At 40.6% G+C, this 24,225-nt stretch overlaps 1 protein-coding gene and 1 long non-coding RNA gene across 18 annotated transcripts in view; one reads left to right on the forward strand and one right to left on the reverse strand.

The window, feature by feature from the left end:
* MBD5 (methyl-CpG binding domain protein 5) overlaps nucleotides 1-24,225 on the forward strand; it is a 248,204-nt gene that overhangs the window by 10,214 nt on the left and 213,765 nt on the right. The gene's annotated exons all lie outside the window — the stretch shown is intronic.
* Nucleotides 1,033-23,784, reverse strand: LOC122462367. Its single transcript, XR_006284874.1, has 3 exons — nucleotides 23,774-23,784; nucleotides 10,986-10,990; nucleotides 1,033-1,650 (listed from the first exon to the last, which is right to left on the reverse strand). It is a non-coding gene; the product is annotated as an uncharacterized LOC122462367 (long non-coding RNA).

The raw sequence follows: 24,225 nt of genomic DNA on the forward strand, positions 1-24,225 counted from the left end.
TTTAGCTTTTGTTTTTTGATCAGTTTCTTAACTCTGAATGTTTGCATTTATTCATATAAATGTCCAGTCCTCTTTTTGCCCTGCTAAGATCTTTATCTTAGGTACTGTACTTGTATGTTCTCCATTATTGCGATATCTGAGCAGCAAACTTTAACTGGCCAAATGAAGCGAGGTCTAATATTCAACTCGATGGCATTAGTTTGACTTAACGTGATAGATTTTGAGCTCTGCCTCCATCCATTCCAGAATTTCAAGGAATCTTCTAGACATCAGTGGGCACAATCCAACTGATTTTGGAGCAAATTGGTACACTGGAAAAGCCTGATTCACAGGACTGCCTCACTCCGCAGGCAAAGGATTCCCCCTGCCAGCCCTTGTTGCTACCTAAGCATATCAGAAGAAGCAGCTTAACTTGCTGCATGGGGAGATTGTCCATACCTGGACTCCAACAGAAATAAGAGAACTTTACAGAGCGAGTTTATTTGAGGGAGGAGGAAGCAGAAACCCAGAAGGGGCAAGAGTGGGTGGGTGGAAGCAGCAGGGATTGTGTGGGGTGGCAAGCATAGACCTGGAGTGGAGTATAAGGGACAAAGTGGACTTAGTGATGGGGAGGAAAGCACGAACCCAGAAGGAGAGCGGGTGCAGGTCTGAGGGGAGCCAAGCAGGGATCCTCAAGGGAATGGAGGGTTGGGAAGTGGTGATGATGAGGGAAGCAGGGACCAAAACAGCGGGAATTGTGTGACTGGGTAGGCATGGCAGAAGATGCTGGAGTGAAGGTGGGGGAGGGACAGAGATCCAGAGGAGGGGGAATGGAAATGGTTTGGAGGAGTCACACAGCGCCTCTGTCATGAGGATGGAGAATGAAGGACGTTGATATGGGGAGAGGGAAATGGGGGGGCATAGATCCCATGGCATGATGGATGTGATGGCCAAGGGAGGGTGACACACAGAGTTTGTGGGCATGGGAAATAAGGAATGTAAGGGAACCCCTGCTAGGTGCAATTTGCTTGGCCCACAAAAGCAGCGAAAGGTGTCCCTCTAGCATGTTTATCCTGACAACACCCTTGTGAGGTAGGGAAGTGCTATTTATTCCGATATTACAGATTGGGTCAGTAAGTGATTTCCAAGATCCCAGGCTAGTGCTGTCATTACTGGGCCACTTTTTCTTATGGCCTCATCTTGGCCTCAGTGCTGTCTTGTGGCAATGAACTCCACGTGCTACTTGTGTTTAAAAATAAAATAAAATTCTAGATTTGCTGCCTTTTAGTCTGCATTATTATGATGTTCTGAGAAGGGGGAAATAGATATACAGGAGGACCTCAGAGTTACAAACATCTCGGGAATGGAAGTTGTTCGTAACTCTGAACAAAACATTATGGTTGTTCTTTCAGAAGTTTACAAGTGAACATTGATTTAATACAGCTTTGAGACTTTACTATGCGGAATAAAAATGCGGCTTTTCCCTTTTTTTTTTTTTTTTTTTTTTAGTAGTTTACGTTTTACGCAATACCGTATTCTATATGCTTTTTTTCTTTCTTTTTTTTTTGGTCTCTGCTGCTGCCCAGTTGTGTACTTTTGGTTCCAAATCAGGGATCTGATTGACTGGTCAGTTTGTATCTCTGGTGTTCGTAACTCTGAGGTTTTACTGTACTCAGTGTACTTCCTCTGTACTATCCATCGTTTTGTATACTTTCCCATGTCGCTTCTTATTTTTCTTCCCTAAAGTAAACTGTCCCAATCTCTATTCATATGAAGCTATTTCATGTCTCTAGATCATTCTTGTTGCTTCTCTCTGAACTCCTTGTATTTCTGTTGTATCCTTTTTGAGATCAGGTGGTTAGAAGTGAGTACAGTTTTCCAGGTGAAGGGATACCACTGATTTAATATACCACTGATATAATGACTCTGTAACAATCCACTATTGTGCAAGTCCTAATCAATGAATAATATGGATACCTAATAGTTCCGAAATTCACAAGAGTTACCAAATATGATAGTATTTATTGGCTTCACAGTTTAGCAAAAGGATTCTGCTAGATAATTAAATCACTTGACTATGTCTACACTGCGCACCTTATGACAGCGCGACTCTGCCGTTATAGCCACACCGTTGTAAGCTACATAGCGTACTCTGTCACCAGGAGAGAACTCTTCGAGGTTCTAGGTTCATATGTACAGGGATGCACAGAGGGAATGTGATTCTGTGAGTACAGAGTGCAATATTTTTAAATTGATTAATTTCCAAACAATAATTTCCAAAGAAATTTCGTACTAAATGAACTTTGAAATATATAGCTAATAAAAAAACAGGAATTTATTTTCTTCTAGGAAAAGATGGCTGTGTCATTGCACCTAAGTTGACTTTCTTTATTGTAAAGCAAAATTTACAGTACCCTTTATTTTATAAGTTTCAGAGTAGCAGCCATGTTCGTCTGTATTCGCAAAAAGAAAAGGAGGACTTGTGGCACCTTAGAGACTAACAAATTTATTTGAGCATAAGCTTTCGTGAGCTACAGCTCACTTCATCAGATGCATTCAGTGGAAAATACAGTGGGGAGATTTATATACATAGAGAACATGAAACAATGGGTGTTACCATACACACTGTAACCAGAGTGATCACTTAAGGTGAGCTATTACTAGCAGGAGAGCTGTGGCGGGGGGAGACCTTTTGTAGTGATAATCAAGGTGGGCCATTTCCAGCAGTTGACAAGAATGGAACAGTGGGGGGGGGGGGTGTAAACATGGGGAAATAGTTTTATTTTGTGTAATGACCCATCCATTCCTAGTCTCTATTCAAGCCTACGTTAATTGTATCCAGTTTGCAAATTAATTCCAATTCAGCAGTCTCTTGTTGGAGTCTGTTTTTGAAGTTTTTTTGTTGAAGTATTGCCACTTTTAGGTCTGTAATCGAGTGACCAGAGAGATTGAAGTGTTCTCCAACTGGTTTTTGAATGTTATAATTCTTGACTTCTGATTTGTGTCCATTTATTCTTTTACATAGAGACTGTCCAGTTTGACCAGTGTACATGGCAGAGGGGCATTGCTGGCACATGATGGCATATATCACATTGGTAGATGTGCAGGTGAACGAGTCTCTGATAGTGTGGTTGATGTGATTAGGCCCTATGGTGGTGTCCCCTGAATAGATATGTGGACACAGTTGGCAACGGGCTTTGTTGCAAGAATGGGTTCCTGGGTTAGTGGTTCTGTTGTGTGGTGTGTGCTTGCTGGTAAGTATTTGCTTCAGGTTGGGGGGCTGTCTGTAAGCAAGGACTGGCCTGTCTCCCAAGATCTGTGAGAGTTATGGGTCGTCCTTCAGGATGGGTTGTAGATCCTTGATGATGCATTGGAGAGGTTTTAGTTGGGGGCTGAAGGTGATGGCTAGTGGCGTTCTGTTATTTTCTTTGTTGGGCCTGTCCTGTGGTAGGTGACTTCTGGGTACTCTCCTGGCTCTGTCAGTTTGTTTCTTCACTTCAGCAGGTGGGTATTATAGTTGTAAGAATGCTTGATAGAGATCTTGTAGGTGTTTGTCTCTGTCTGAGGGGTTAGAGCAAATGCGGTTGTATCATAGAGCTTGGCTGTAGACAGTGGATTGTGTGGTGTGGTCTGGATGAAAGCTAGAGGCATGTAGGTAGGCATAGCGGTCAGTAGGTTTCTGGTATAGGGTGGTGTTTATGTGACCATCGCTTATTAGCACCGTAGTGTCCAGGAAGTGGATCTCTTGTGTGTACTGGTCCAGACTGAGGTTGATGGTGGGATGGAAATTGTTGAAATCATGGTGGAATTCCACAAGGGCTTCTTTTCCATGGGTCCAGATGATGAAGATGTCATCAATATAGCGCAAGTAGAGTTGGGGCGTTAGGGGACGAGAGCTGAGGAAGCATTGTTCTTAGTCAGCCATAAAAATGTTGGCATACTGTGGGGCCATGCGGGTACCCATAGCAGTGCCACTGACTTGAAGGTATACATTGTCCCCAAATGTGAAATAGTTATGGGTGAGGACAAAGTCACAAAGTTCAGCCACCAGGTTTGCCGTGACATTATCAGGGATACTGTTCCTGATGGCTTGTAGTCTATCTTTGTGTGGAATGTTGGTGTAGAGGGCTTCTACATCCATAGTGGCCAGGATGGTGTTATCAGGAAGATCGCCGATGGATTGTAGTTTCCTCAGGAAGTCAGTGGTGTCTCGAAGATAGCTGGGAGTGCTGGTAGCGTAGGGCCTGAGGAGGGAGTCTACATAGCCAGACAATCCTGCTGTCAGGGTGCCAATGCCTGAGATGATGGGGTGTCCCAGATTTCCTGGTTTATGGATATTTGGTAGCAGATAGAATACCCAAGGTCGGGGTTCCAGGGTTGTGTCTGTGCGGATTTGTTCTTCTGCTTTTTCAGGGAGTTTCTGGAGCAAGTGCTGTAGTTTCTTTTGATAACCCTCAGTGGGATCAGAGGGTAATGGCTTGTAGAGAGTGGTGTTGGAGGGCTGCCTAGCAGCCTCTTGTTCATATTCCAACCTATTCATGGTGACGACAGCACCTCCTTTGTCAGCCTTTCTGATTATGATGTCAGAGTTGTTTCTGAGGCTGTGGATCGCATTGTGTTCTGCACGGCTGAGGTTATGGGGTAAGTGTTGCTGCTTTTCCACAATTTCAGCCCATGCACGTTGGCGGAAGCACTCTATGTAGAAGTCCAGTCTGTTGTTTCGACCTTCAGGAGGACTCCACCCAGAATCCTTCTTTTTGTAGTCTTGGTAGGAAGGTCTCTGTGGGTTAGTATGTTGTTCAGACACGTGTTGGAAATATTCCTTGAGTCGGAGACGTCAAAAATAGGATTCTAGGTCACCACAGAACTGTATCATGTTCGTGGGGGTGGAGGAGCAGAAGGTGAGGCCCCAAGACAGGACAGATTCTTCTGCTGGGCTAAGAGTATAGTTGGATAGATTAACAATATTGCTGGGTGGGTTAAGGGAACCACTGTTGTGGCCCCTTGTGGCATGTAGTAGTTTAGATAGTTTAGTGTCCTTTTTCTTTTGTGGAGAAGCAAAGTGTGTGTTGTAAATGGCTTCTCTAGTTTTTATAAAGTACTGCCACGAGGAAGTTTGTGTGGAAGGTTGGTTTTTTATGAGAGTATCCAGTTTTGCGAGCTCATTCTTAATCTTTCCCTGTTTGCTGTAGAGGATGTTGATCAGGTGGTTCCGCAGTTTCTTTGAGAGCGTGTGGCACAAGCTGTCAGCATAGTCTGTATGGTATGTAGATTGTAATGGATTTTTTACCTTCAGTCCTTTTGGTACAATGTCCATCTGTTTGCATTTGGAAAAGAAGATGATGTCTATCTGTATCTGTACAAGTTTTTTCATGAAGTTGATAGATTTCCACTCCATACAGCTAAATTCAGTGCCTTGCATAATGACAGGTTTCAGAGTAGCAGCCGTGTTCATCTGTATTCGCAAAAAGAAAAGGAGGACTTGTGGCACCTTAGAGACTAACAAATTTATTTGAGCATAAGCTTTCGTGAGCTACAGCTCACTTCATCGGATGCATTCAGTGGAAAATACAGTGGGGAGATTTATATACATAGAGAACATGAAACAATGGGTGTTACCATACACATTGTAACCAGAGTGATCACTTAAGGTGAGCTATTACCAGCAGGAGAGCTGGGGCGGGGGGGGGGGACCTTTTGTAGTGATTCATAGATTCGTAGATATTTAGGTCAGAAGGGACCATTATGATCATCTAGTCTGACCTCCTGCACAACTCAGGCCACAGAATTTCACCCACCACTCCTGCAAAAAACCTCACACCTATATCTGTGCTATTGAAGTTCTCAAATCGTAGTTTAAAGACTTCAAGGAGCAGAGAATCCTCCAGCAAGAGACCCGTGCCCCATGCTACAGAGGAAGGTGAAAAACCTCCAGGGCCTCTTCCAATCTGCCCTGGAGGAAAATTCCTTCCCGACCCCAAATATGGCGATCAGCTAAACCCTGAGCATATGGGCAAGATTCATCAGCCAGATACTACAGAAAATTCTTTCCTAGGTAACTCGGATCCCACCCCATCTAATAGCCCATCACAGGCCATTGGGCCTATTTACCATGAATATTTAATTACCAAAACCATGTTATCCCATCATACCATCTCCTCCATACATTTATCAAGTTTAATCTTAAAGCCAGATAGATCTTTTGCCCCCACTGCTTCCCTTGGAAGGCTATTCCAAAACTTCACTCCTCTGATGGTTAGAAACCTTCGTCTAATTTCTAGTCTAAATTTCCTGGTGGCCAGTTTATGTCCATTTGTTCTTGTGTCCACATTGGTATTGAGCTTAAATAATTCCTCTCCCTCTCTGGTATTTATCCCTCTGATATATTTATAGAGAGCAATCATATCTCCCCTCAACCTTCTTTTAGTTAGGCTAAACAAGTCAAGCTCCTTGAGTCTCCTTTCATAAGACAAGTTTTCCATTCCTCGGATCATCCTAGTAGCCCTTCTCTGTACCTGTTCCAGTTTGAATTCATCCTTCTTAAACATGGGAGACCAGAACTGCACACAGTGTTCCAGGTGAGGTCTCACCAGTGCCTTGTATAACGGTACTAAAACCTCCTTATTCGTACTGGAAATACCTCTCCTGATGCATCCCAAGACCGCATTAGCTTTTTTCACGGCCACATCACATTGGCAGCTCATAGTCATCCTATGATTAACCAGTACTCCAAGGTCCTTTTCCTCCTCCGTTACTTCTAATTGATGTGTCCCTAGCTTATAACTAAAATTCTTGTTATTAATCCCTAAATGCATGACCTTATACTTCTCACTATTAAATTTCATCTTATTACTATTACTCCAGTGATAGTCAAGGTGGGCCATTTCCAGCAGTTGACAAGAATGTCTGAGGAACATGGGGAAATAGTTTTACTTTGTGTAATGACCCATCCATTCCCAGTCTCTATTCAAGCCTAAGTTAATTGTATCCAGTTTGCAAATTAATTCCAATTCAGCAGTCTCTTGTTGGAGTCTGTTTTTGAAGTTTTTTTGTTGAAGTATTGCCACTTTTAGGTCTGTAATCGAGTGACCAGAGAGACTGAAGTGTTCTCCAACTGGTTTTTGAGTGTTATAATTCTTGACGTCTGATTTGTGTCCATTTATTCTTTTACGTAGAGACTGTCCAGTTTGACCAATGTACATGGCAGAGGGACATTGCTGGCACATGATGGCATATATCACATTGAATGAGCCTCTGATAGTGTGGCTGGTGTGATTAGGCCTCTGCCATGTACATTGGTCAAACTGGACAGTCTCTACGTAAAAATAAATGGACACAAATCAGACGTCAAGCATTAAAACATTCAAAAACCAGTTGGAGAACACTTCAGTCTCTCTGGTCACTCGATGACAGACCTAGAAGTGGCAATACTTCAACAAAAAAACTTGAAAAACAGACTCCAACGAGAGACTGCTGAATTGGTATTAATTTGCAAACTGGATACAATTAACTTAGGCTTGAATAGAGACTAGGAATGGATGGGTCATTACACAAAGTAAAACTATTTTCCCATGTTTATCCCGCCCCACTGTTCCTCAGACATTCTTGTCAACTGCTGGAAATGGCCCACCTTGATTATCACTACAAAAGGTCCCCCCCACCCCCGCTCTCCTACTGGTAATAGCTCACCGTAAGTGATAACTCTGGTTACAGTGTGTATGGTAACACCCATTGTTTCATGTTCTCTATGTATATAAATCTCCCCACTGTATTTTCCACTGAATGTATCCGATGAAGTGAGCTGTAGCTCACGAAAGCTTATGCTCAAATAAATTTGTTAGTTTCTAAGGTGCCACAAGTCCTCCTTTTCTTTATTTTATAAGTCTGTTAAATATTTGTCAGGTTTGAGGCTGCATGTGGCCTTGATCCTATAAAAGGATCTGCAAAGATAGAGGCTTGGTCTACATTAGGAAATTAGGTTGGCATAATTACATCACTCAGGGGTGTGAAAAAAATCAACCTGGCCCCTGGTGTAGACAGCCCTAGGTCAACAGGGGAATTCTCCTGTTCACCTAACTACCACCTCTTGGGGAGGTGGATTCTCTATGCCAACAGAAGAGGCTTTCTCGTCAGCATAGGTAGTATGTTGACTGAAGTGCTACAGCGGTGCAGTTGTGCTGCTGTAGCGTTTTAAGTGTCAACAAGCCTAGACCCTTATTCCCAGAGAGATTTCAAATTAAATCAATTGGACTGCAATTGGGATTGAGGGATCCACAGTGGACCTGTTTGCAGGATTGGCTCATGTATAGGGCCCTATCAAATTCACGGTCCATTTTGGTCAATTTCACGGTCATAAGATTTTAATAATTGTAAATTTCATGATTTCATATATTTAAATCTGAAATTTCCTGGTGTCGTAATTGTAGTTGTCAATAGTAATTGACCCAAAAAGGAGTTGAGGGGAGGGTTTGCAAGGTTATTGTAGGGGGGTTGCGGTATTGCTACCCTTACTACTGAACTGTTGGTGGCGGCGGCGCTTCCTTCAGAGCTGGAAGGCCAGAGAGCAGCGCCTGCTGACTGGGAGCCCAGCTCTGAAGGCAGAGCCACTGCTAGTGCAGAAGTAAGGATGGCATGGTATGGTATTGCCACCCTTACTACTGCGCTGCTGCTGCTGCTGGGGCACTGCCTTCAGAGCTGGGTGCCTGGCCAACAGCTGCCGCCCAGCTCTGAAGGCAGCGCCAAAAAAGTCTTGCCACCCACCCACTCCACCCCACTGCCCCCTTTTGGGTCAGGACCAATTTGAGAAACACTGGTCTCCCGCCATGAAATCTGTATAGTATAAAAGCACAGAAAAGACTAAAAGGTTTTTGCAATATTCAAATAATAACAAGAATTGTAGAGGGAATTAAATACAAATATAAAGCTTGGATGTACTGACATATGGGGAAAAAACTAAAGGAAATAATATGTGTAATTTGAGTAACTGACAAACAGTTTGCATTATAACTGTTTTCTGCATGCCTTGCAATTGATGGCTAACTAAATTAATTTATAAACACCTGTGGAGACTGGCTTCCTAGGGATTTGTTTCAGTGCTGACTGGAGCCTTGGCATTACCTTAACACAAAATAATAAAATAAGTGATATTTTTCATTGGCTTCTACGGGAGTGAACCTAATGGAGTGGGATGATTTTTACTATGGTTCAGAAAAGAATAATTGGAGCTTATGGAATAAAATTGAGTGATAATTTAGAATGAACATCAAGAAAAAGTTTTTAACAATAATATAAATTTGATTTATAGAACAGTGGTGAATTCCCATTTCTGGAGCTATTCAAACTTGTGTTCTGAAAGAATTTTTGGGAATGTTTTTACTCAGGAACAGTTTTGCTTTGTTAAAGAAATAGGCTTAATGATTTTGTAATAGATCTTTTGCATATCTACAGTCTATATTTAATACTTTTTAAAAAATGTTTTACAAAACTCTTCAATGCCTGTTTTTTGTCTAAGTTCCAAGAGTATCATTCATAGTAGTAAACTAACAATCTGGTTCAGTTTTGCTAGAAGTACGCAAAACTGGATATGGGGTAAATCTATTTAATCAATTTAAATAATTTTATTTTAACAATAGCAATGAGCTCATTTGTGTCAAAAAATAGTTATACCTTTGTGTTTTCCCCATGGCTCTGCCTTGAATGTTCATAGATACTTTTATCAAGGTATTAAAGGAGCAAATTCAGATTTTACTTTCTCTTGCATTTTCTGTAGCATCATGTAGATGGGGACTTTGATGACTGCAGATTCATGTATAAAAATAAAATACACCAAAGGGGAAAATGCCTCTTTTAGCCTGAAGTACCAATGGTATGGTTAGAAACTATAATATATGTGAACTCTTATGTCACAGAATAATAACTTCTTATTCTCTTCACATACTATTGTCAAAACTGTAACACAGAAGGGAAATTGTAGATGATCCAATTTGATTTTTGTTAAAATTTATGTTTAAATACAAGTGAAAAATATACTGATTTTCTGTAGCTTATATTTCTCATTCTAATTCTTAAACAAAAGTGTTCAAGTTTTGCATGGCTTAGGTGTGCTTATTTAAGAAGGTATACTGCACCTCATTCACACTAAATACAGCGTAAAGGGACCTTATTGTAAATGAGAGAGAGTATCAGCCCCCTATATAGCAGTTTTATGTACCCTTATCTATCATATTCAATAGTGGTGAACATTATAATACATACCTATGTTGTGATTATTGGGTTGCCACTTTAAATACTGAATATATGTTTTTTTTTTAACTGAACATTAGAATACGCAGTGGATAGAATCTGTATGCGTATTGGTACACAAGTTACTGCTCCCCCAGAACTTCAATAGCTCATGTGTACGCACATTTTTGAGTAGGTATTTCATTCATTATTAGTGTTTCTTTGCCTTTTCGGAATTGCATCCCTGCTACATTGCACTTTAGCACTCATCTGTCTTCCTACGGGCAAAGCAAAAAAGGGATTGTGAATTAGGGCTTATCTACACATAAACCACTACAGCAGCACCACTGCAGCTACGCTGCTGTAGTGCTTCAGTGAATACACCTGTCTATGCCAATGGCAGGGGTTCTCCCATGAGCATGGGAAACCCACCTCCCTGAGAAGTGGTAAGTAGGTCGATCGGAGAATTCTCCCATCGACCTGGCACTCTACACTGGGGCTCAGGTCGGTTTAACTGCATCGCTCAGGAGTGTGTATTTTTCACACCCCTGATTGGCAGAATGATACTGACCTAATTTCCTAGAGTACGCCAGGCGTTAGACAACACAACTCCACATTTCTGTGTAAGCTGTAAAGACTTGTGGGCAGAGGGTCCAAAGAACGTTTTATGAACAGAGCCGTAGAATTCCTAAGGCTATTCAATCCATCCTTTCAAGGTCAAAGTGTTTTTATATCCTTTAGATTAAATTTTTGAGAAAAGTAGCTTTATAGTTCTTGTGTTGAACTGACACTATATTTAATTTTATTTCAGCAGATTTTGATATAAGGAGAAGGAAGAAAACCAAAGACTACAAGTAGGGCAAACAAGAAAGTACCAGGTTATTAAATATTTTCAAGGAGAAAAGGAAGTTATACAGTATGTTTATTGAGGTTCCTATGTCAACATTTGGGAGTCCTGGAACAGATTATCTTGAACAAACAGTAGTTAACTATGGAAAAGACATGAATGGAACGCTGTTTGTCCTGTTGGCAAATAAATAGATATTAAGATATTATACCATTATGAAACTGCATTTGCTTTAGATATCTTCGTGGTTCTTCAGCTCTTGAGCTGCAGTGTGATACAAGTTTGAGGAAAGTAGATTAATACTTTGAAATAGATATTTGATGAAAATATACTAGTTTTTTGTTTTTAGAGATGAACTAGTGATGATGGAGGAGCAATAGCAACTTCACAGTGAAGGTCATGCAGGGCTTTCTGTTTAATACACACTTTTGCAAAGTACTCTAAAATCCATGTGCGTACTCATATTGTCTTGAAAATTGCTGTGCCTCGTCAGGGCCCAGCACAGGGTTAATGATACATATTTAGGGTCTTTTGGTCAGGGGATTCCTGAGATAAAATGGTAGGAAACAAAGCTCCAGTTCGTAAAATTTTATTTATTTGTTTTTCTTTTGTTCATGCCGATGGCTCAAACTATGGCACTGATCTGCACCAAACTGAGACTACCCAATTGGATATGATCTTGGCTAGTGTCCAGCACCCAGTTCCAAGTCAGGGAAGCAATATTTAATAAATTATTAGATGGTCTGTCTAGCTCTGGAAATTTGCATGCTTCTGTAATGTGAACTAGAGAAAGTGATTTGTGCATGCACTGAGGCTGGGGCACCTTGAGCCTGGTGTGTTGTTCTGTGGCTGTGAAATATGTGAGCTCGGCTCATGTCACAATCACTTGGAGCAGTACTGACTTGAGTGTTGCCCCTAACCTGGGTACCGTCCACACACAAACATCTCTAGCTCAAAGTAAGTGATGCTTTAAATTTGAGCTCGCTGGCTTGTCAGGGGGTATGGGTTGAAGCAGGAGTGCTGCTGATGCTCTATGTGTGGAAATGCAGCTACTGGCTATATCTTAAATTAGTTCAATTTATCATCTGTTAATCTAATCACTCTGCTTATCCAGTCACTAAAAGTGGCTTCTGTTGTTTGGCAGTGGGACTACTCTCACTCAGACTAGGTTGAGTGTAGTAACTAGGGGCACATCTACATTATGAGCGGGAGATATAATTCCCAGCTGTAGGAGACATACCCACGCTAGCTGTGCAGCCAGTGGAAGGGGATGGTAGCCCCCTAGAGTACCATCCCTCCGAGATTCTGGAACGTATCTGTGCAGCTAACACCACCACCACACCCACACACACTGTTCATGCTGCCAGCGCTATGCTGCTATGTTTTGTACACTAACGCAGTCAGAGCTAATGCAGGTATGTCTCCTTGACTTGAAAAATCACAGTTACTGGTCAAACTACAGGTGTACCCTAGAGTGTAAGTAACTTGAGCTAACTATTGTAGTGAATACAAGTCTTAGGGTTGTATTCCCCAAAGCCACCAAGGACAATCAGTTCAAGTTGTGGGCTCAGCGAATTTCTGGAAATGTCTGTTATGCAGATTTACCACTTTGGCTTGCTTTCTTCTGGGGCTTCACGTAGGCTCCTTTCGGAAGTTTTGCCCCAAGTTCACATAGCATTATAGAGGAGCAGTAGTGATTTCCATAGTTAAGGATGATCAGAGCTTTCTGCACAAGAGCTCTAAAATCCACATGCATTGGAGATTATCTTGAATGTTAGTTTACCACAGCAGGTATTGGGGTGTGCTTTGCAGTTTTGGGGTCATTTGGGCAAAGGGTACCTGAAGAACAGCCCCTTTTCTCACATCTGCCCAAAGTGTGTTGCTTCTAAAATATTTAGGTTCTTAACAGCTATTTTTGCACAGTCTCAAGGGAAAAACTGTTGCTTTGACCCTCAAAGTCATATCATTAGACTGCCCCTGGGATCATCTATTCAATGATACTAAGGTCCAGTTTAGAAATATTTCAAAAGTTATATTGCACTATGAAACCTTGGGCACCTCTGCTTACCGTCAGTTCACACCTCTGCAAGCTTTGTTTCCCTCAGGACCTCCTTTGTGAGTGAAGCACACGGAATAATGTACTCACTTGGTGGCTTAGGGCAGAAGTTCCCTAACTTTATTTTGCTGTGCCCCCCTTTTCCATGGGAATCATGTAACAGTGCCCCTTCCTGTCCCCAACCCCCATTTGTCTGGGACAGAAAGTGACTCACTGAAGGGAACAGGTGCTTCACACCCAGACGGCAGCAAGACCCAGCTGGCTTCATCCTCAGGGGAGGCCTTGGTGGCGTGGAGTGGAGCAGACAGGAGTTCCTCACCTTCCTGCCCTCCTGCCAAGAGTCTCTTGCTCCTGAAAGCCCCAGTGGGTTTAAAATATACAGGGCTGCAGCTAGGGCTGGACTGGGCAGTACGGGGCTGTTCTCTCCCCACCCCTGACCACTGAGGAGACTCTGTGTGCTCTCTCATCTGGCTTGGCCGGGCATACCACAGCTCTGTGCCCCACCTTGCTCCCCACCTCACACCCTGCTGATAAACTCATCACCAACCCTCCCCAAAGGGCCACTGCCCACAGTTTGAAAACGAATGGCTTGTGGGAATAAGAACTGCCCCTTCAGCCCAAGGACCATGAGTTTTAATTCTCTTGTTGGGAGATTTTCATGCTGTGCACGTTTCTGTTCTCAACTTGTCTTTAGTTTTATGTCTGGAACCACAGTGGGGCTCTTTTTGGAAGTGTGAATGGTGTGTGCAATCTTGAGGAAGTTCATTATCCCCACAAATGTACCTAGAATGTTATCTGCCTAAGTCCCATCAAGGACACCTAGGCAGTTATTCCCCATTTTGTAGCTGTGCATTTGAGTTTTCCTTCCTGAGTAAAGTACTTTTCACGTGTCTTTATTGAATTTCATCTTGTTAATATCAGACCTATTCTCCAATATGTCAAAATCATTTTGAATTCTATTCCTGTCCTCCAGAGTGTTTACAGCCCTTCCCAGTTGGTATCAACAAACTTACTCTCCACTCCGTTATCCAAATCATTAATGAAAATATTGAATAGCACCTGACCCAGTGCTGACACTGTGGGACCCCACTAAATGCACCCTCCCAGTTTGACTGAGGATCATTGATAACTACTCTTGGGCATCCACCTTACAATAATTTCATCTAGATCACATTTCCCTAGCAAGGGCTTACAGTCTGAGATAGAAAGGTAGAAGGCAGGATATATATTGGGAAACCCAGAGGAGTGTTTTGGTGGGATTTTCATACTGGTATCTCACTTACTGTAAGTGAGGATGTCGAGATTGATTTGGTTAGCTGAAATGTCTACTATTTAGTCTTATTCACGCTCCTCTTTAAATGGGCAGAAAAGGATTTTTTTTAATGTCACACTTCTACCTCCAGGGTCCAGCAATTGATCACAGATTATCTAAGGTGGAAACAGATTGCATTGAGAGAATACTACAAAATAAAGACTTTTTGTAAATACATCTGTGAGGTGGAGTATACCCAAACTGGACTTCTCTCACTTTTAGAGGGAAGTACACTTTGGGGGCGTGTTGTGTTGTTGTTTTCTGTGGATGAAAACCCTCGAGACACAGCACTGAAAGAAATTCCCTCATGCCCCTTTGATTGTATTGAATTTCTTTCTGTCCTGGTCAGGATTCACTCTGTAGGACAAAATCTTAAGAATGATACTCTGATGAATCATTTATTCTTCTAAAGCCCCAGTTCTTGGTTCTCAGAATCATCATTGAGTTCCATGAAACACTGATGGTCCAATGGGCTAAAGTTTGAGAACAATCTCTTTTTCTGCACATACTTTCTCACATTCCACTGAAAAATGTGTTTTTCGGGGGACGGGGGAGGCAGGTTTGTGTATCTTAAATCAAGTGATTTGCTGTTTGCCTAGATACTACTGATATGCAAGCCGTTGTAAAATGGCAACTCTTCCTCAAACTCTTCCCTGATCCCAGACTTATTGTATCAAAACCCCCCTCCTTCATTAGATTCCAGTCTTCTTTGGCTATCACTCTAGCTTGTGAGCAAGGAGTCGTAAATAAAAGAGAGATATAAGACAGAATTGTCTCTATATTTCTACTTTCTCACAAGAAGAAAAGGGATTTAACTTACTATAGTGCAGGAAACATCCTGTTCTTCCATCATAGAGAAACAAAGGAAAATCAACTAAAAGATTTTTGTCCCCAAAATTGTGGAGTTTCTCCAAGAACATTGAGGCAAAAGTTTTGTCAATAGCACCCACTTGGTCCTGGTTTCTAAGATTAGTGTATTACAAGAGAGATGTAATGTATGTCAACCCTTGGGTTGTAAGTTCTGTAAGGCTATCTTGCATTGAAATAGATCAGGTCAGTTTCTATGGAAAAGCGATCAGATTTTTTTTCTCCCTCAATCTACTTCTCTCCCTTAATTGCTTGAATCCCCACATTCCCAGAATCCTCATAGATATGCTAGAACATAGACAAGCCAACAAAGAACATCTTCTTTTTGTTTCATGGGTCTAACATACATTAGTATAAGGCTGCAACTGTGTGTGCTCCTCATGGTTCTCCTGAGTTCAGGAGCAGAGAAAAAGAACAGAGGATGAGAGCTGCTGAAGTCGCTTCCTGATTGGCTGCCTGCTCAGTGCTCCTGCCACTGCATCAGGGGCAAGGGCATGACTCAAGAGCAGATAGGAAAATAAGAGTTCTGGCGGGCTTTTAAGGAGACATCTGCTACTTTCAGCCCAGCACAAGAGTAGCTTTTGTGGTAGACTGACAGTAGCTTGAGGACTTACTGTAGCTTTCCTCACCCTTCCATTACTGCCACAGATTTCCCTAATATTTTTAGGGATCTTCACTTTCTCTAGCACCAGCAACTCGATGACTGTAAAACAAACTAAATGTTATTGGCTGCTGCTGTTGCACTTCTTTTTACCCTTTGAAATGTCTGAAACCACCAAAAATGTTTGTGGTTGGGGAAGAATTTGTTGCTTTGTCTGAGGACATTAAAAATCGGAGTGGTTCTTCATATTTTGTGCTCCCAGCCTACAACTCGTGCCCCAGGAGCCAAATAATCGAACTTGAGGAAACCTTTGTCTAAACTTTTCCCTCCTTCTTGCCTACTTCCTTCCCCAGCAAATTTAAAAAAAAAATCACCCTTTAATTCCTTGATTCAAATCCATTCCTCTCATTTTACATTCTTAAAGAATGCAGTTAAAAAAGTAAGGAAATAACATCTAAAAGTAATAGACTGTCATACACTCTAATCCTTCCCATTTAGAGCATTCACTGAATAAACATCACATTTATGTTAAAGCTTCTGTTCTTTCTTTTATGGAGGCAAAATCTAAATATACCAGGGTTCCCATAGCCATACTGTAATTTTTTTTTAAAGTTGTGTGTTCAGTGGAGCATAATTTTATATAGCTTGAATTCTTAAAATATATGTGTGTGTGTTTATGTATATATCAGGGTGGATTTGATTTAAATCAAATTGATTTAAAGCATGATTTAAATCAGTAGTCAGGAAGACTTGATTTAATCATGGATTTCTACATAAAAGTGCATTCTTGTTGGTTGTTAAAACCTTAATACATATTCTTCACAACTCAGAGATAGATGTAGGTTTCATTTTTAGAAGGTACACACTATATATTTTTAAGTGATTTATTTTGAAAACTTTTCAGATTAGTTTTACAGCTATATCAGAAAATGAATGATGGTTTGTTATTTCATTTACCAAAGGTAATTGAAGCAGTTATTTATGAAGTCATTGGGAGGTGAACTATCTCCAATTCAATAGGTTAGTCTTTAATATTTGGAGGATTTTCTTGCCATGCTGTATTAGGAGGAGAACATCACCAGACAGACATTTAAATTGGTTTTTTTTTAACTAAAACAACGTTATGTATTCTGTTTTTTTTCCCCTTCAACAGCAAACGTATAATATTTTAACAAAACAAGCAGATGGTTTTTTGAATTTAGTTAAACATTCAAGTTTTTTAAAATCAGTTTTGTTTTTGTTAAAATTGTTTTAAACTAAAATAGTTAAATGAAATATTTAAAAAAAAAAATTAAATCGACTGTGTCAGCCAGTCAACATGAGAAACTTAAAATATTGGCTTCTGCAGTTAACTCAGTCGTCGTCACCTTCGTTTTCCTGTTTCTTCATAATCTGGAAGAGAAAAACAAGCTTTCCTGCTTTTTCAGGGCCTAAACGATTTCTCAATTTGGAATGAATTAGTCCAAAGGAAGAAAATATTCTTTCTACACCGGAAGAAGAAAATACTGCTGTTAAAAGTGAGATTATCACTTCAACAGTCTCTGAATCCAAGTGCTTAAGAGACTTCCACCAGTTCACTGGTTTGACTTTCTTTAAAACATCATCAGCAAACGCATATTTCTTGAATGGTTCACCCTTAGCTCTGAAGTTTATTATAATTGGCGTTATGGAGGGATGATTGCTGGATGTCCATGTCATAGTCACCTCCTCTTCTTCGATAGTTAAGGTTTGACCTTGGTACCGAGTATTCAGAATATTTCCAAGAAAATGAGCTGGAGATAGCGCTTGTCCCATTTGTTTTTTTTAATGCTTGTAATTTAACTCTGTCATTGCATATTTCTCTTTTTAAGATCTCACTCCAAATTTCAACTACGCGAGCAATAAAACAGCTATTTCCCTGCATTTTGTTCAAGGCTACCAAAATAGGCTTCAGGGTACTCAGCATGTGTTCAACATTTCTATTAAGCCCAATGCTGAGAATTTTGGCTGTGACAGTGCCATCTATTTTTTCACGATTTTGTTCACAAACTGTCATCAGGTTAGGCCAGTTCTTGATATAGTGCTCAAAACAGTCCACTACTGAGCTCCATCACATGTCTTGTAAGAGAGTTAGCTTGGTTCCTTCCACTTCTTTCAGAGCAGCTATTGCAAAGTGGTTGTTAGGGAAGTATTTTGCAGTTTCAACAACATTAGCCTTTATTTCTGGAACACTGAAGTCTTTGGCTAGGAGGTGCATCAAATGAACATTGAAACCATATATTGTTTGTTTGGGACTCTCTTCTAAATAATTTCTTCTCATCTTGGATACATTTGCAGCATTGTCTGTGACCAAGCTTCGTACTAGATATTTGATTTTTTTTTTTTTTCAGTTTGTTACAGCTTTTACTGCTACTTCTTGTAAGTAGTCTGTTGGGTGTGCATTTCCTGATGTATCGGTTGTTTCTGTGAGGAAGACATTCCCTTCTTCTGTTGTCCCACAGGCACATGCAACAGGATCATTGTGGATATTGCTCCACCCATCAAGACTCAGGTTAACTATATCACCCTCTCAACCTTTTTTCACACTGCTCAATTTCTCTTTCATACATTTTATCCAGCAATTTGCCTGCGACATCTGCTCTGTTGGGTGGACTGTATCCTGATCTTAATGACTGAACCATGTTAATGAAGTATGGGTTCTCGATCATACGGAAAGGAGAGTTTGTTGCATAAACAAACCGGGCAATTTTTTAATCAATTACCTTTTTGTAATCTGCTGGTTCTTATCACAAATCTATCGTTGTTTCTGGATGAAGGAGATTTTTTTTTCTTTTTGCTACAGGTGATGTAATCTGGCTTTGTGACATATATGATGTGACTGAAACACTGTCATTGACAGATAACTCTGAAACTATAGAAGATGATGGTGATCTTGAAGCTGGATAGTCTTCAGAATCCTGTATGTTGAGGATGAATTCTCCTAAACAAAATAAGTCAATGCAGTTATTTAATTATTATTACTGTACTGCTCATTTAGTAAAAAGAAAAGGAGTACTTGTGGCACCTTAGAGACTAACCAGTTTATTTGAGCATGAGCTTTCGTGAGCTACAGCTCACTTCATCGGTAGTACTGAGTGTCAGTGAATGCAATGAGTAATACTAAATGAGCAGGTTTCAGAGTAACAGCCGTGTTAGTCTGTATTCGTAAAAAGAAAAGGAGTACTTGTGGCACCTTAGAGACTAACCAGTTTATTTGAGCATGAGCTTTCGTGAGCTACAGCTCACTTCATCGGACACTCAGTACTACTTTAAAGGTGAAATTGTAAAAGGAAGATCTGCCTATTTCAGCTATTTATTTTTTTATCTCAACTGCATCTAAAATGCAAGTACCATAGAGTAACAACTATATTTTTTCCTCAAACATGAGAATTCAAGAATAGTCCAGAAGGAAGACAGGCAGTCCTTAAGAAAGAAGTATGAAATAAAAAAGTTTACCAACCTGAAGATCCTGCATGTTCAGACATGTTTCTTTCATCATCTTCTCAGGAGCAAGCTGCGTTGAAGGAACATTTCTCATGATGTTTCATTCGGACAACCAAGCTTTGCATTTCTTTGTTGCACTGTTTGCATTTTGCACACATGCCTGTCTTACCCACAGGTAGAGGAACTTCATTAAAATATTCCCAAACTGGGTCTCTTTTATTGCGTGTTGCCATTATAGGTTTTCCCTTCTAGTGAGAGAATGTCCCTCCCTTCTCACTTCTTCTCCTTGTCCAGATATGTTCCGCCCCCAGTAATCTTCTATTAATTGAACTTTTTGAAACTTTGCACTTTTTAAAGAGAGTTAAGAGATTGACTGTGCACGCAAATTTGCAGAGGCACAATAGGGTTGAGGTCTGTTATTTCTCACCTCTATATATTATGTATTTATTTTAAAACATTTTTGCTGTTAACAAGCATGTTACCTCTGGAGACACGAATCCACAGTTTGAGAACTGCAAAACTAAGCATCTCTGATGGTATCTTCTAGAATGAGCCACATTGTGTAGGTAGAAAGATTAACCTAAATAATCTATTACAGAAGCCCCTGGAACCCCATAAGATTGGGTCCCTAATCCATGAACTATTGGAACTCATTTACAAAACTTTTCTTAAACATTGCATGAATATATTGTCTTATACTCTAGAATTAGAATTTATAATCCCTATTCCATGATGAGATATCTTTGAGCTACAATGTATCTTAATTAAAAACTATCTTTAGATAGGTTTTTTCCTCAAAAAGCATTTTATAAAAAAAAAATCCGATTTAAAAAAAATTTTTTTTTAAATTGATTTTTATCCACCCTGTTTACAAGTACCACATGGAAGAAATTGACTGAAAAAGTTTCCATAAATTATCAAGATGTGCTTTTGGAGAAATAACTCACAGAAAGGTAGTAATAGGCAATCCCAAATTTTTTCTTTAGTCACACTTTTTCAATATCCTTGTGCTTTAGAAACATGATGAAATCAGTTTGAAAACCAAGTTGGTGTAAAACAATAGTTGGTTTTGTGTTTTATTTATAAACACAAAGGTGGAATTGGTGCTCTAGGGCCACAGAATAGGTGCTTTCAAACAGGAATTGAAAAATTTACTTCCTATCTGTGAATAGGAAAATTTCTCTGGTGAGCATAAGAGTGTATGCTATCGAGTAGACTGCAACTGTTAACTTTAAAAGGTCCGTTTCTGTCCCTCCTAGTTGCAAAGATAACCTTTCAAATGTAAACCAATGCAATATAGTATTCCTGAGACTGCAGAAAGACAGTTCCCGTATCTTTTCCCTGCTCCTGGCTTTGTTAAGCAGTAAAGTAGCAGCAGAACAAAATGAATAAGACTTGTCTTCAGAGCTCTGTAGACAGTACAGAAATTGTTAAAGAAAGAATCATGTCAATTTCCTGCTGTTTTGAAAGGCTGTGTGCAAGAGTAGAGACTTCTCTTCCTCCCCCAACTAACTCAGATGATACTAGAGTAAAATATTTTGTTTTCTCATTCCCATGATTAATACTAGTGTGTTTTAAAAAGAGAGCTGTAATATTGGCTGTTAGCACAGTATCTGATGTTAATAGATTTTAACACCTTGTTTGTTAGCAGCTCAAATGCTTAGTTCTTGAATTTGAGAGCTCTTGAAAGCATATTTGGTTGCAATTTAAATTTGTTTCAACATCTCTCTCTTCATACCAACAACTCTGATGATGTCTTTTCTTTGTTACCTAAAAAGAGTAAGTTTGAAACCATGTGTCTCCCCAACATTCATTGTGAGAGCAGGAATTCAAATAAGTTGTATTGTTTTCTCTTGACTGTCCTTATACTATTTGCTTGCTTGTTCGCTCATAGTTTAGCTGTTTCACTGATTTGTTGCAAGTTCTGTGCTTCTGATATTCTTAAAGAATTTTTTTTTTTTTTACTGTAGTTATTTGGCTTTCAGATTGCCCCTGAGGTCTCCTAATTTCCATTTTCTGTTTTAACTGCCATAGTTCCCCTCCCCCATTTGCTCAATTTGCTCTTGATTTCAGAGCTGCATATATTAATATATTTTTGCAACACCCTGTGAGGTACGCAAAAATTGACATATGGGAAACTGAGTTAGAGAGGTTAACTACTTGTTATGTGTATTTGGGCAAGTCAGGATCAGAGATCTTGTTCCTGACTCCCGGGCTGCATATTGAGTGAATACGTTATTCTTCCTATTACAAATTATGAGATGCCAAATATAAGAGCTTTTAGAAGGTGCCAAAATGCATGTATCCATTCTCTATTGTCCAAATCTGTGGTCGTTAGGCTATGTCTACACTAGAGACCTTACAGCGGCACAGCTGTACCAATGCAGCTGCGCTGCTGTATGATCTCCTGTATAGCCACTTTATGCCAGCGGAAGAGAGCTCTCCAGCTGGCATACTTAACCACCCCCAATGAGCAGTGGTGCCTATGTTGGTGGGAGAGTTCTCGCATACATAGCACTATCCACACTGGCGCTTCTCTTGGTTTAATTTATGTCAGTCAGGGTGTGGGTTTTTTCCCACACCCCTGAGCAACATAAGATTTACCAACAAAAGTGCTAGTGTAGAGAGAGCCTTAATCACATCTGTTTACTCTTTGAAGAGCACAGATCACCACTCTTACCTTGCAACTACACAACCGTCCTTCATATTTCAGATATTAAGCTTTTTTAGGTGTAAATATGCACCCACTTAAATATTTCTAAAGCTACTGGTATCAAAATTTACTTAAATAATTGATAAACATTTGTACTTTGGGATGAAGAAATTATGTAATTTTTATATGCACACAAATATTCAGGAGAAGTGTTTGGTTGAGAATGCGTCTGTCTCTGAAATGAGTTTTTGTTTAAAATCTCCTACCCCTACCAGAGCACTGGATCAGATTAAGTGGTGCTGACAATGGTGATAGCAGTAATGCAGGTTGGCTGTCGTCCTTTTTACCACTGTGTCGACTAACACTGCTTAGGCCAGGTACACACTACAAACTTATATCAGTATAACTAAGTCGTTCTGGGTGTGAAATATCCACACTCCTGAGTGACAGTTATTCTAACCTAATCCTAGGTGTAGACAGCACCTCCCGTCGATATAGTTACTGCCTGTTGTGGAGGTAGATTAACTATGCCAACAGGAGAAATTCTCCCATCAGCATAGTAACATCTTCACTGAAGCAAAAACAGCAGGAAGTGGTCTATGTTATGTGACGGGGCAAGGCCATATGACTAGAGAAAAGTAGTGGGAGATAGATATATTAGCTCCAGGCTAAACAAATCCCTGGTACCAGGATAAGTTAAATAGCAGCTGCTCCAGGTCAATTTAAGACACTTGGGGCCAATTAAGAACTTTCCAGAAGGCAGGGAGAATGCTAAGTTGAATGGGACACCTGAAGCCAATCAAGGACTGGCTGAAGCTAGTTAAAAGCCTCCCAGTTGGTCAGGTGGGTGCGGATGTCAGGAGCTGTGGGAGGAAGTTGCGCTGTTGGAGAGACTGAGCAGTACGCACCATATCAGGCACAAGGAAGGAGGCCCTGAGGTAAGGGTGAAGTGGAGCCTGAGGAAGTAGGGGCTGCTGTGAGGAAGTAGCCCAGGGAATTGTACGTGTCCTGTTTCTAAAAGGTCAGCTACCACAGCTGATACTATTAGGGTCCCTGGGCTGGAGCCTGGAGTAGAGGGCGGGCCCAGGCTCCCCCCTTTGCCTCCTCCCTGATTAATCACTGAGATTGGGAGACAACAGAGACTGTGCAAGGGAGGATAGCTTCTCCTCACCTCCCTCACTGGCTTATGATGAAAATGGCTCAGTAGACTGTGACCCTTGTCTCTAGAGAGAGAAGGGTTACGTGGAGGGTCACAGTGAGCCTCAGAGGCTAGCGAAATCTGCCAGGAAACGCGGGACCCACGGAGACAAGGACAGAGCTTTTTCACAGTTAACATTCCCACCATACGTAGCACTGGTGAATCTGTACAGTCAGAGATTTGAAGAAAACTGAGCACTAAGACCAACATGGTTCCACCCCAGACCATTACGGCAGGAAGATTTAATAGATGAAAGGGAATTATCTTGCTTCTACTGAATTCAGTGGGAGTTTGGCCATGGACTTTAGTGGGAATAGTCACACCCTCATTGTGTTGGAGGCAGTATTTGAGTCCATCTGTAGAAGAAACAGTAAAGAACTTTGGACTAGGAAAGTGACTTTGTCTGAACTAACAGGACAGTAATGAGCTAGCAGGTGTGCTAGCAATGGCCCCTAACATGTTGAGGTGGAGGGAGACTGTTCTTTTTATGGTTTTGTTCTTTGTAAACTTGTCACAAAATCATTATTTTTTAAATTTTAAGAATGAGGTAAGTACGTGGTCTCTTAACTATCCACACAGTTACATTTGTAAAGGAAAATATATATAGAAAAAGTAGAGAAAAATTAATAAGGCAAACTTATCCTCTTAGTGTTTTGCACTGAAAATAGGACCAAGTAAGGATTAAGAGTTGCAGGAATGGGCTCTAGTTCTAAAGAAGAGATATGTAAAATAAATTTAATTTTTTATCTTTATTATCTATCATAATCATAGTTTTTAAGGCTATAAAGGACCACCAGATTATCTAGTCTTACATGCAGATCACAGACCACTAAACCCCACATTGTTACCCCTGCATTTAACCTTTTAACTTGGATTACACTAAAATATCACAGTCCTTTGGAGACTGTTGTGGGCCACAGACAGAGAATAGGATGGATTGAGACACACCAAGGCCCCTGCATGGCCGGGAATTGATTTGGTAAAATATACCCAGATCAACCTAGCAAGCAAGACATGCTCTGTGATGCA

The sequence above is a fragment of the Chelonia mydas genome, chromosome 11, assembly GCF_015237465.2.
Source record: "Chelonia mydas isolate rCheMyd1 chromosome 11, rCheMyd1.pri.v2, whole genome shotgun sequence".
Taxonomy (NCBI): Eukaryota; Metazoa; Chordata; order Testudines; family Cheloniidae; genus Chelonia; species Chelonia mydas.